The sequence below is a fragment of the Sphaeramia orbicularis genome, chromosome 15, assembly GCF_902148855.1.
Source record: "Sphaeramia orbicularis chromosome 15, fSphaOr1.1, whole genome shotgun sequence".
In the NCBI taxonomy this organism is placed as follows: domain Eukaryota; kingdom Metazoa; phylum Chordata; class Actinopteri; order Kurtiformes; family Apogonidae; genus Sphaeramia; species Sphaeramia orbicularis.
Genome location: NC_043971.1, coordinates 18,026,978 through 18,041,166, shown reverse-complemented (window position 1 = coordinate 18,041,166; position 14,189 = coordinate 18,026,978). Strand labels below are relative to the sequence as shown.

Genomic DNA, 14,189 nt, shown 5'->3' with positions numbered 1-14,189 from the left:
TAGCAAAACAAGTCTGTGATATGGAACTGTTACATTTCATGCATTTACCATGAGATGGCTGTAAGCGTAGTTATAGGCGCTGTTGGTGTGTGTGTGTGTGTTAGCGTGTTAGTATGTGTGCTTATGTCTCTCTTTGTATTTAAACCAATGTAATGGAAATGAAGTCAGTTATGAATGGAGTATTTGTCAGATAAAAGCACGCTCCAGGATGTAATTTTGTTGTTGTGGCTGTTACTTTTTTTTTTCTTCTTCTTTTTTTTAAACCACCCAAGCACTTCTGCTGAAATATCTGTGTTTATCCACCCCAGAGCGTAACTTGTCTAGGCTGCACACTCTAAAAACTTCTGCAAAGAAGTGAACTCTTACACAGAGAGAGAGAAAGAGAGAGAGGGGTTGGTGAGATGAACAACAGCGATGAGGAAAGTAAAGCAAAGCAGAGTAAAGAGAAGAAAACAAACAGGATGCTTTTGCGTTTAGCTAAGGGCAGATTTCACATAATAAGGCAGACAAAAAGTGAAAGGTTTTGAGTCATCATGTATAATCTGTTCACTTAAAACACATTAGTTCATCTTTCCCCACAAGCTTCCATTATGTCATACACACTCATAACATTTTTAATTCCTCAAAATGACTGTCAGTTTAATGAAATACAGAATATTATGCATTAGTTTCTTCTCACGTCATCAGTTATTGGTGGATATGAATAGCAGTGTTCTTATTTAACCCATAAAGACCCAGTGGCACTTTTGTGACAGTTTGTGACAGTGAGATTAACTATTATTTAAAAATATAGAGCTCAGGATTGACTAAAGAAATTACTTGTTTAACCTCCTGAGGCCCAGGAAATGTCAGCAAAATACAAGCTTTTTGTGTTTTTTATTAAATAAGTGCCTATATTGGAAACATCATGATGCAACAGTTTTTTCAGATGCAGTTTTTAAAATTTTCATGGAATGTCGTTTGTGGTGGACAGTTTTCTTTTTCTTTTTTTTTTTTTTTTTTTGTATAAAGTTGTGAAACTCTTGTCCACAAATGCGGACAGAAAACCCACAGCTGGATCTTAGGAGGTGAAAAGACTAGGATCAATATTGGTCACTGAGATGAGGACATGATTTACCTGCATTAAAATTAACCCTTTCATGCACAAATTATGAGAACCTTAATCACATTTTTTTCCTGAGTGTTTTTATTCCTCTTTAGGCATGAAAAAAAAACGTGATAGAAAATTTTCTTCTGAAAAATAAATTGGAAAAAAAAAAAAATTTAAAAATACATTAAAAAAAAGTAATAATGACAAAAAAAATTCTTATGAACCTATTTTTCATGAAGCTGCAAAAATATCCACTCAGCTGGACACCACATGTTTAATTTTTGACACACAGAAACATGTATTTACTGATAAATTGTGTGAAAACTGTGGGGAAGGCTTGTGATTCTGGGGGTTCATCCTCAGGAGAGATCTACGTAATGTCACCAATTCATGTCAGAAAAGACATGTAGTGTCTTAAAACTTTAATAAAGATATGTGTAAAAAAACAACAACAACAACAAAAAGAGCAGCAAAATCCATGAATATACAAGAGAACAGCTGTAGAATAGCTGTCCACTGTAGTGACCACTATGCATGAAAGGGTTAAATATGTATTCTCTTCTGTTGTATATTTAGCAATGATTACACTGAAAATTTTGTTTGGTTGTTTGTTTTCTTGTGGAAACATTGTGTTAATTGTAAATAGGGTTAGACAAAGTAAGTCTTAACTTCAGCCTAAACCCTTTTGGTCACACTGTATATGGAACAATGGCTATGTTGTTTTTGTTTGTTGTTTAAAGTAATTAACAGCCGAATAAACTACTACTACTACTAGTACTACTACTTCTACTTCTAGTACCTACTAGTACTACAGTTCCCAAATGAATTTTTCTCTGTATTAAACCTTTACTATAGTGATTTATTACATTTATTTTAAAATTATCCTCTTTATTTTAAGTTTTCTCAGTGTAAATTATGTTTTTTTCTACATTTGATTCACTGATCATGTAGCTGTTCATAAAAGCTCTGGGTCAATTTAAAGGTTATTACATCAAATCAGAAAAAAAAAAAGAGGAAAAAGTGACTTTTTCAGCAAATATATCATTAACTGAACATAAAATCAGAAGTCTCCATCCACTGTCATTTATTAAACTTCATGGGTTTTACTGGTGAATCAAAGTTATAGAAGATGAAAGTGTTTCCATGGTAACTATGGAGCCTCTGAACGTCCAAATGGGTCATATCTGATGACCATGAAAAGGACTGCATTTTACACTGATTATTTCAACATAGCGATAGGTTTAGTGGATCAGAAGTTATTAAACATTTTAGATCAGTAGATGGTTTTGGTCAGTGGTGGGTGTTTGGGTCTTTATGGGTTAATTTGTTTCTTGGAGTTTGTTTTTTTTTTTTAGATCATTTGGCATTTTTTTCTGGTATTTTTGTTTTTCTTATGAGAGAGAAGAGAAACAGTGAAATACAGAGCTGTACAATTCCCCAAAGTGAACCATGGATGATTGCAGGAAAACAACATGGGAAAGGACCGCGGCTAAAGCGATTGCTGGTGCTCAGTGGTAAAATTGTTGATGTGCTTTAAAGAAAAGCTGTTTTTATTTCTCTCCAGTCAGAGAGTTTCTGTGTGGATTGCTGAAAATTCCCAAAACAAACTCAAATGGTTTCTTACCTGCAGTGGTGGTTGTGACTATTTTTTTTTTTTTTTTTTCCAGTTGATTCTGTTTGGAGACACATTCAAAAGTTGTGAACCACAGTGAACTTAAAGCTGCAGGAGCCAAAAACAGGAGAAAAAAACAATAGAATGTGGATATGCACATCTCTCTGTCTGCAATGCTCTCCTTTCTGCCCAAAGGTCTTAATATAAAGATAGATGATGGGATGCCATGGTAGTTCACTGTGCCATTGAAAAGCAAAGCAGACATATCACTGTTATGGGAGCTGTCTGTCCTTCAGCCAATGGTATCTCAACAATAACACTGGTCAACAACAAATTTATTGTTTAAGTTTTTTGAGCTGATTTAGGATAATTTTGGTGTGCTGAATCCAAAAGTCACATTAATTTTGCTCAATCAGGTCAACTTTCTGAACTATGCTACATATTGGCTTTTTAACATTTTTGCTTACATTTATGGGCATTTTCACATCATATGATACAAAATTCTTTCATATTTCTTGCAATAAACGAGTTCTGAAGATTTTACTTTTGCCAATTTATGATTAATGCTTTTTTTACAATTACAGGTGAATGAAATGGCTTCGACTAGAAGATCTTGCAAAAATAAGCCTGACGTATTCTGCTACATCTGCGGTGAATACACCATTGTACCTAACAGGAATCCTGTTAGAAAATGATTTTTTTTCTCTTAAAACCTATTTTGGGTGAGAACTATATAAAAAACCAACTGATAAAGTCACAAAATGTAATCAATTTTGTGAGAAGATCAAATTTTTCAAAATCAAATTAGCAAAAAAACCTGACCTGATTGAGAAAAACAGATGTCACTTTTGGATTTAGCGGTACAAAATGGTCCTAATTCAGTTGAAAAAACCTAGACAACTTGCAAAAAACATTTTTTTGTAACCCAGTGTAATCTATAATCAAGGCTGTCAGTTATACATGCAACGTAGAGCAACCTAAAAAGAAGGTTCAGAACTCCTATTTCTTCCCAGGCTCCTGGAATCACAATATGCTGAAAGGTAATAATGGGATTTTTACCAAGCAACACTAAAAATATGTCATGTAATGAAGCTGTAAGCAATAGTCGGATTACCATGAGCTTCTTATAATTACAAAGAGATGTTGAGTTGTGTTTTATTTGGTTTATTTCAAAGGTCCTTGTCTTATACAGTGCATAGAAAGTCAGATAGGTAAGGCTGGGCAATATGGACCAACAATTATATCTTGGTAGTTTAAGGCAGAATGGAGACATGATCCAAAAGCTCTGTATTTACTTTGACAATGGTAAATATGCTCTTGTAAATGAGACAGATGTGAAGTTTTGGTGACTTTAATGTGTCAAATTATTTGTTCTTAACCCATAAAGACCCAAACAGCCGCAGACGACCAAAACCATCTACTGATCTAAACTGTTTAATACCTGTTGATCCATTAATCCTATCAATATATGTAAATAATTGGTGTAAAATGCAGTATGTCATCTTTTCATGGCCATCAGATTTGACCCATTTGGACGTTCAGACGCTCCGTAGCGAATGTGGAAACACTGTCATCTTCTACAACATTGATTCATCAGTAAAACCCATGGAGTTTGATCAATGACAGTGGATGGAGATGCTTATTTTTGTGTTTAGTTACTGACATCTTTTCTTAGAAAGTCACTTTTTTTCAGTTTTCTTAGTTTTTTTACACAATAACCCTCAACTATAATCTGAGATTTTAGGAACATCTACATGATCAATAAATTAAATATAGGAAAATACACTATTTTCACTGGAAAAAAATGCAAAATACAGAAGACAATATTAGAATAAATGGTGAAAAATTATTGAAGAAAGGTTAGATATAGAGAAAAATCCTTTTGGGAACTGACGTAAAAGTAGCTCTGGGTCTTTAAGGGTTAAGTTACTCATCTTAATTGTGTCATCATTTACATCAAATGATGTCTATAAATGTAACGGATAATTTTACAAGCCAAGAAAGTCAGTAGCATCATATATATTCATAGGAGAGAAAAATCTTGCATTGTGTTAAACAGCTGAGTCGACTGCATCTCTCATTGCATGTGATATCACTATCACCAAAATAGCACACTGTATCTTGATCTTTGAAAACAAGGTAGAAAAAGATTAAGAGTTGAAGAAAAATAATAAAAATCACTACAAGTCTGTTCATGTTAAAGCTGTAGAAACATATTTAGCAACTCCAGACAGACTGTGGAGACAGTTAAGTCTATCTGTTTACATACTTTCACAGTCTGATGCTCCAGCAGTTTTTCATCAATTTGCAACTTCTTAACGTGTTAAATCATCTTTTCAAAGGACAAACATGATATGTGTAAATGATGGTTTAATTCATTCAATGATTAAAGAAATGTTTTGTCTTAATACATTTTTTTTCCAAAATAAGATCCCTATTAAATAAACTAGTAACAGCACTATCCAAACTTTCCCATTCTACTAATATTCCCTTGAGTGTAATTATGATGCTTTATAGATACTTAAAAGCGCTAATGTTGGTAATATAACAAGGGTTTTTAAAGTCTGTTTATAGAGATTCTTTAAACCAGTGATCTTTAAATGGTTTACTGTGAGGCAAACCGATGTGTATCATGGGATTTTGTGAGCATATGTTATTATCACTGAAATAAACAACCACATATTAACCTATAAATGACTTTAAAATGTGCCTTGGTCATTTTCCATTTGTAGAGAGACTAATCTAAGAACTCTATCTGGTATTTACCAACATGCAGCTTCTGCTCGTTGCTTTCTTTGAAACCAACTTCCAGGAAACTTCCAGGACTGAATGAATTCACCCATTCATCTATCCTAATGTTGAAATGGCCTACTTTACAGCTGAAATAAACATGTTTTCAGCCTGGTGCCAAAATGCTTATAGTCTCTATAGTTAATATCCTCCCCTATGACATCTGTATGGGGTGAATTTATATATAACTCATCCATTTACATAAAGTTCTGCATAATTAAGGGAGTAGCCGCTGTGATTGACAGGTGAAACTGAATCTGTGTGGGTTTTGATTGACAGGAGCTATCAAGTTGGACATTTGGAGAAGTAGTTTATTGTGTAAAACTTTTTTTTTTTTTTTTTGGTTTCTGACAGGAAGCTCTGCTATAGTTGTGTTTAAAGATTTGCAGTAACATAACCCAAACATTAAGTTTATCTGTGTTTAATTAAAATAACTGATGTAACTTAGATGTGTTAGCTGATGTTTGTGTTAGTATGTGATAAACTAGCTAGCCTGCTGAGTAGCCATATCTAGTTGGTTAATATATTTCATGATGTGGACGAAAGTGATCTCAAGTAAATCTGTGTAAGTTAACATGTAGTAAAGAGCTGAAATTACTGGATGGTGTTTATTATTACACTGTTAGTGGATGTAATCAGTGTTTTCAGTGTGTTCCAGTGTCATCCTTGCTCTTCTTTAACTCCACCCATTTATTTCCATATAACCAACAATTTGACATCAGGTCACGCACTTCAAGTCTTCAGTATTACAGTTCTCAAATCAATGGGTGACATCAATAGTCGCTTTTCCATTGACCTTCAAATTGTGCGAAGATAACTTGAGCATAAAACTTTGCCTAATGGAAAAATGACAATTTCGCCATACCTCTCATTTTTCGATGAAAAGTTTTTGCGCTGGCAAGAGGTGGTTTTTTGGGTGTCGCGAAATTTGTATATCACGCAAAACTGCAATGGAAAGAACTTTTCCCACAACTAGAGTCATGTGAATAAAAAGAAAAAGGATGTTGACGGATGGAGTTTTAAAAGAAACATGGCGCAGTTTGTGTAGACACACCAGGAAACTGAATCCCCTTTTAATTTAGTACAGGATAGAGGGGTATTTGTATATCAACGTGATATTTATGTTTGTCACCATGTTTATGGAATGACCACTCGTGTCATCTCGCGATAATGAATAAACAAATCATCGCATTTGGGATTTAATGGAAAAACTGTCATTACGCACTTCTGTTTTTTCAACATTTAGTAAATATCGATGAAGTTTTGTACAGATGTCCAATGGAAAAGCCGCTATTGAGGATACACTCACTATTTATCTACTGATATTCAGAAATCAGCAATCTATACCAAAAGGGTGATGATGGTTGTTCAAACTGGAAATTTTTCTTTTCTCTTCTTTAATAATAAGATGATAAAAAACAAAAGAATATTCCATTCATTTGTACATCAGTAGATTTTAAAGATTCTCTGCTTTTGTTGCCCCATATTAGCGGCTATGATCATTTTCAAGTTGTTTTACTATAGATTTTAATAAAGTGTAAAGTCATCTCTAAACTGCATACATTTTAGCCATTGAATTTTGAGCTTTTTCATCTGTCTATCCACACACACACACACACACACACACACATACAAACACACACACACTCATTTCCAAATATAAACTAGGCAAATTCTAGACACTGAAAAAAAACTTTAAAAACAAGAACTGCCTCTGCCTCCGTACATTTGACAGATGGTACGAATCAGATGCTTTTAGAGGATGTGAATACAGCTGTGCCTTTGTCTGCACTGAAAGCATTCGGTTAGTCCACCTTAAAATGGCAGGAGTTTGTGTAACATATTTTGTCACTGAGGAAGTAAAGCAAACAAAGTTAGATTTAGCAAAAGTTCAGATCATCACACCACAGTAACTCAGCTGTTAGTAGCTGTAAACTTCAGACAGTGTGGGTGACATGTTTTGCTCTGTCGAAGCAAACGTCAGCATTAGAGATATTTGATGTAATCCTCATTTTTTAATCAGAAGTGTAAAAATATGAAGTGAAGCTTAAGAAGGCCACATTTGGAGAGGAAAGATGCAAATACTGGCATAGGAATTTTTAGAGTAAGTTTTTTTAGCAATACTTTTTAGAGTAAGTTCTATAGCAAATTTTTTAGAGTATACACTGATAGACAACTTAATGTCAATGTGGTTACTAACCCACTTGTTTTGTTCTGTTTTTTGTTTTCTTGTGCTGTATGCAGAAATGCTGAATATTTCAATTTCCCTCTGGATTAATAAAGTATCTATCTATTAGGGATGCAAATTATCGATTAATCCACTAATCATCAGTTGGTTGACCTTATCGATCAATTAACGATTAATTGTTAAGTGGCCATTTTCCTGAGATCCTGAATTTCTCTTTCGATAGGGTCTATAAGAATAGAAAACTAAATATTGTTTATATACATCATGAAAAAAGCATGTCATATTCCTTAATGATTGATTTATTATACAATTAGGGATACAGTACAGGAAATGACATTTATGTAGTAGAACTAAATCAATTCTGCAGAGAAATTCAATAAAATAAATGGATCCCACCGTGGAAAAGGGCAATTAACCAACAATTAATAATTTAACAGAGAAAATTCTTATTGACAATTAATTGATAGTCGAATAATTGTTTACATCCCTACTATCTATCTATCTGTCTGTCTGTCTGTCTGTCTGTCTATCTGTCTATCTAGCATTAAGAAACAAATGGGTTGCACAGCATCGAAATATATAGAAACAATGTGATCTCATTCTGTATCTTGTTTGAAAATATATTAATAGACCTTAAAAAGTCCATCTACTGTCCAACGCAGCTCTGCAGAACGCAGTATCCACTGAGTTCCTACCACTAAGCAGGATACTGATTACTTAATGGAGCTTTTCACTCATTCTTAGCCAGACCGGATAAAAGCATCGACTAAACTCTTAAAATGTGTGATTGTTGAGTTGTATTATATGTCTGCATCGAGGCTGTAGGCCACAGAATGAATGGTGGCCCATAAATCTCTCCTTTTGTCAGGTTTACTGCTGTAAAGTGGGAAAAAGGGCAGACACAGTTGAAAGACTCGTGTTTATGAGAAAGCAGAAAAGAGTAAGGAAGGCTGAAAGATGTGAGAGAAACAATGTTCAGCACCTCCAAAGACAGAAATATAGGTGCAGAGAAAAAAAAAAAAAGACAGCGTCAGAGGCAGAAGACAATAGCAGAGTTAGCAAAAGACCTAAAAAATGATAAAAAGAGACAGGTGAAAAAGGAGAAATGTAGTAATAGAGACGGAAAAACAGGTTATGAGACGTGGAAAGGAGCAGGTGAAACAAAATTGCAGCAGAGAGAAAATCTTCTTAAATTGAGCTGAAAGGTGGAGTCACAGAGATAAGCAGCAGATTTAGAGTGGACTTTGGGGTGAATCCAGCACTGCTGACAGCTGCAGGGTTTTTACTGCTTAGGATGGAGAGGATGGAATAACAGGACAACGGCGGATAGAGGGCAGTGAGAGGCAGACTGAGAGAGAGGCAGCAGGAGATTTACAGGAGTTTTCCTGATAGGTCACTGGATAGAAGGGAGGAAGTCCCTCATCCACCTTATCAGACAGGCTTACAGGAAGTGGTCTGAAGTCCACAGAGTTTGGAGGAGCGTCTGTCCAGTACAGTAGAACAGAGGTGTCAAATAGAGCTGCACGATATTGGGAAAAAACTGACATTGCGATTTTTTTTAACCCTGCGATATATACCGTACTTTCCGGACCATAAGCCACTACTTTTTTCTCATTTTGAACCCTGCGGCTTATACAGCGATGCAGCTCGAGTATAGATTTATACAGGCTTACGGCCACCAGGGGGCGCTCTAGCAGGAAGCGCAAAAGTGAGACCGACAGGTGGAAGAGGTGATGCGAAGAGGAGAAGTTTTAATCTTAACTTTTAACAATCATTTTGCGTGTCATGCACAAACCCTCATCAAAGAAAACACACGAAGAAATGCATATTTTGCAGCTTTTAAGTTAAAAGCAATCGATGTGCCTGTAAAGAAGGAAATACACGGAAGTGCCATTGGGCAACAATGGACGAGAGACGTAGAAGGTGTGTGACGGAGCCTTTGAGGCTGTTCAACTCCAACACTGAAGAAGACGACTGCAGTGGGCAGAAGGAATATGAAGATAGAGATCAATGACTTTTCTGGGTTTTTGAACCAGCCGTGTTCCTGCTGTTTTACTGCCGTGTTCCAGGCACTGTTTGGAACAAAGCAGTTAAGGTATGGAAATAAATATTTAAATAATCTTTCTGTTTACCATCTTTCTGTGTAAATATCTCATGTCACAACGTGGACACCTGCGGCTTATAGTCAGGTGCAATTTATATCCCGGTGCGCCTTATAGCCCGGAAAGTACGGTATTGCAATATGAAAAAATATAGCTTTTTTTTTTTTTTTTTTTTTACCTCCGCCAAGTGTAACTGCGGAGGTTATGTTTTCATCGGGGTTTGTCTGTCTGTCTGTCTGTCTGTCTGTTTGTTTGTTTGTTTGTCTGTTAGCAACATAACTAAAAAAGTTATAGACGGATTTTGATGAAATTTTCAGGAAATGTTGATACTGGCACAGTGGAACAAATGATTACATTTTGGTGGTGATGGGAGGGGGGCTGTCCGAGTGCTTTTCTAGTTTTTTTGGGGGGGTGGGGGGGTTTGTTTGTTTTTTTAAGTAAATGGTCAAACAAATTAGTTGTGTTTCCTCTCATTGTGGCAGCAGGTGCAAGGCACTGTCGACACAGAACACGTGTCTCAGTATCATCCTTCTTGCAGCCAAAATAATTCCAAATAACTGACATTGCTTTTTTTTTGGCACCAAGTCTTCATTTTCTGTGATTTTCTCTTGTCCGTTGCTCATTTTTCAATGGTCTTATCAGCGACTCACTCCATGTGCAGGGGTGTGGTCTGTTTTGGCAAACTGATTAAGAATTGATTGTGATTGGTGGATCGCTGTCCACAGTGTGTGTCAGGTACCCAGGTACACACTGAGTTCATTTGCCTCCTACATTGCAGGACCTATGATGTGACTGTTGCGTTCGCGTACATTGCAATGACGATGTTCAAACGATATATCGTGCAGCTCTCGTGTCAAACATACAGTCCACAGGCTACAACTGGCCCTCCACAGGGTCCAGTCCGGCCTGTGGGATGAATTTGCTGACTTTACCATGAAGTTATTAAGCCTTTATAGGGCACTCATTGAAATACTATGAAATTCAAAATTTCAACCTCAGTGTGCTAATGGACATCGTCATCTACCTCCTCGTTGGTTACCGTGACAACAGTCTCCCTCCTCTTGCCATAAAACATCTGAGCAGCACTTGCTAAAAAGTAAACACATGCAATAAAACAACTGTTATAAGGTCATAAACTGACAACAATCACTCATATTCATTATTTTCAGCTTCAGAACTTCTGTAAAACGTATCTGAATCACTGTATAGTGGTTAAAAAAAAAAAAAAAAACATGCTTCTTGATCTCACTGTGGCATGGGATTAGCTTCATATTTAATGTTAGCAGAAATGACCAAATATAGTCACTTGTTCAATCACGGGTTAACAATCAAAGGTGTCAAAATCATTTTAGTTCAGGAGCCACATACAGACCAATTCAAGCTCAAGAGGGTCAAAGTAGTAAAATACCATCATAATAACCTATAAATAATGCCAACTCCAAATTTTTGTCTTTGTTTTTTTGTTGTAAAAAAGTTAAATTACATGAAATTGTTTACATTTATAAACCATCCTTCCACAAAAAATGTGAATAACCTGAACAAATATGAACAACATGAAATGTCTTAAGCGAAGTAAGTACATTTTTTGTAGATCCATTATGATCTGTAAGTTGCAATGCACATGTGTCAATAATAAACTGAGCATAATATTGTTAAAATTACACTTATTCTTCTTAAGAAATTTCAGGTTGTTCATGTTATTCACATTTTTTTAAAAGGAGAGTTTGAAGTTCTAAATATTTTCATACTGTAATTTTAATTTTTTACACTCAAATAAAGAGAAAAACTTGAAGGTGTCATTTTTTTTATAGGTAATTATGTTATTATTTCACTGGTTTGGCCCACTTGAGATCACAATGGTCTCTATGTGGCCCCTGAATTAAAGTGAATTTGACATTACTGCAGTAGAATATTGTCAGACTAGTTCTCCAGGACATCAAAACACAAAGAAAAGACATAAATGTGACTTCAAAAGCTCAAACCTATCATAAAGGCTCATTTACTTCCTGTTTATTGTTCTTTTCACAACAGCATTTCATCTTAACCAGATTTTTATTTGGACTGACGCCCCCACATGTCAAGGGTTCTTGTGTCGTGAAAATTAGAACAAAAACAAGTAACTCAAAAAGACTGTAATTTTCAAGTGGAACGGGAGGAGTGGTGCGAACCTTTCATAACGTGATCATTAAGGAAATATTAGCCATGTAAACACTAGTTCTGTTCATTTCTGTCTTTCTGCCTCCATGTGGGAGTAACAAACAAGAACACTCAGTGGCTGATGTGTTTTGTTTATTGTTGAGGGCTGCTGAATGACCAAACAGGTTGTGGGTCTGTCTTGGTCATCTTACTAATGAAAAGGTGAAAAACAAAACTCTTCTTTCATAATAATTCCAGTACCTTTTCAGAACAGTTAAGCTGCAATGTCTTTATCTTTCAGTTGGATTAAAGAAGGAATGTCCATGTAACCACCACTAGTATTTTATTTCCAGAAATAAGGATTTGAAAGCAGTGATTTTGTTAGTCAGGAAATTCAATATGTTGTTGACAGCATTGCATCATGGGTCATTTGTAGTAACATTTCTAGACCAGCAAATGTTAAAGGCTGGTTTTTACAGTAGGAGTGCTTGGTTAGTGCACTTTAACCTGCAGGGATTGTGTAACAGGCTTTACTGCCACGGGAAGTAAAATCACAATGACTGAAACTAATTCTGTCTCCATGGTAACATCTTCGCTGCAGAAATGAGATTTGTTCCATATTTCTTCAAACTGTCCAATGCCCCGTCCACACTTAAGATATGTTTCTCTGTGTTTGTGCCTCTTGTCCACACGTAAACACCATTTTAGTTTGCAAAAACAGAGACGTTTAACACTTTCCGTGGTGACAGTTTTTATAAACTCCAGTTTGTGTTTGTCCATGTGGACGTGCAGAACAGAGAGATTGGAAACTGATGACGTCACAACCGATTTTACGTCTATTATTGCTTTCTGTAATGAAGTTACACCTGAAACATCAAATCTAACTTTTCTACAAATTTAAGTCCAACAGAAACAACATTTTGTCCAAGCACAGCACTTTGTGTCTTCATGTGGACAAATATTTTGTAAATTTAACGTCATGATACAGGTATTTTCTTGAGGAAGAAAATATCTGTTTAGAAAAATATGTTAGTGTGGGCAGGCTATAAAAATTCTAACTAGAAGCACTCGGAGAGCGCAGACCTCCGCCAAGGCTGATCAGTGGCCCCCCCCGTGGGCCCCCCCACCCCCGATCACCACCAAAATTTAATCATTTCTTCCTTATCCCATTTCCAACAAACCCTGAAAATTTCATCCAAATCTGTCCATAACTTTTTGAGTTATGTTGCACACTAACGGACAGACAAACAAACAAACAAACAAACAGACAAACAAACCCTGGCAAAAACATAACCTCCTTGGCGGAGGTAACAATATCAATGCAAACTTCTGATGTCTAGTTTTTAGTCAAATAACAATGAAGTCAACCATAGTGGAAATACTGTATTTGATATTTGGCATCACTTTTTTGGTCATTTAACTATTTTAGGATCCTCTGTGATATTCAAGGCTACGACTGTTGCCAGTAAAATGAAGAATTTTATATTTAGATTAATTAAACAAATTTTCATTTAGAATGTAATATAACTAGGGATGGGAATCGATAAGAATGTAACGATTCTGATTCCATTATTGATTTTGCTTTACAATCCGATTCCTTATCGATTCTCATTGGGTAAGGGAATAAAAGAGTACAAACGGGTGTGTTTGCATTAACGGTCTTTTATATTTCCATCTCTACACAGAAAATATAACATATACAGTATGTACAAATAATAAGAACAGATGAAGCCAGGCCCAGTTGAGGGGGGGGCGTACAGTGAAAGTGAAACTAAAGACACTTTACTAATTCCTCTATTGCCACATTTCTACTATGTGGAACCAGCTCGACTCGGCTCGGCTCGTCTCCCATTGTTTTGCACCTCATTTCATTTACCCTACCTTTGGAAACTTGTATTTGAGGGGGTACGACATTTGTTGCCCACACCGGAACCACAACTGGGCCTGGATGACGTCCTGCCGCTACATTCACAAGCACCGCTAAGTTGCTTATCAAATGAATCACATGCTGTGGTCAAATGTTCGAGCATATTGGAGGAATTCCACCCTTTTGAAGAAATGGAAGCTTTGCAAGTGTTACAAATGGCCCTGGTGTCATCTTTTTGGACCATTTCAGCCTCAACGCCATGTCGGCTACGTCCTGACCAAAACAATGTAGTGTACGCATGACGTCATCGCGCATGTGCAATGAAGGCGGAATCGATAAGCAGAATCGTTAAGCAGGCAGGCAAACGATTCCAAGGAATCGAGCAACTGGGATCCGGTTCTCAA

General features: G+C 36.0%; 1 protein-coding gene across 1 annotated transcript in view; it reads left to right on the top strand.

Annotated features, from left to right (window-relative positions):
* LOC115434423 (zinc finger matrin-type protein 4) overlaps positions 1 to 14,189 on the top strand; it is a 114,526-nt gene that overhangs the window by 86,479 nt on the left and 13,858 nt on the right. The gene's annotated exons all lie outside the window — the stretch shown is intronic.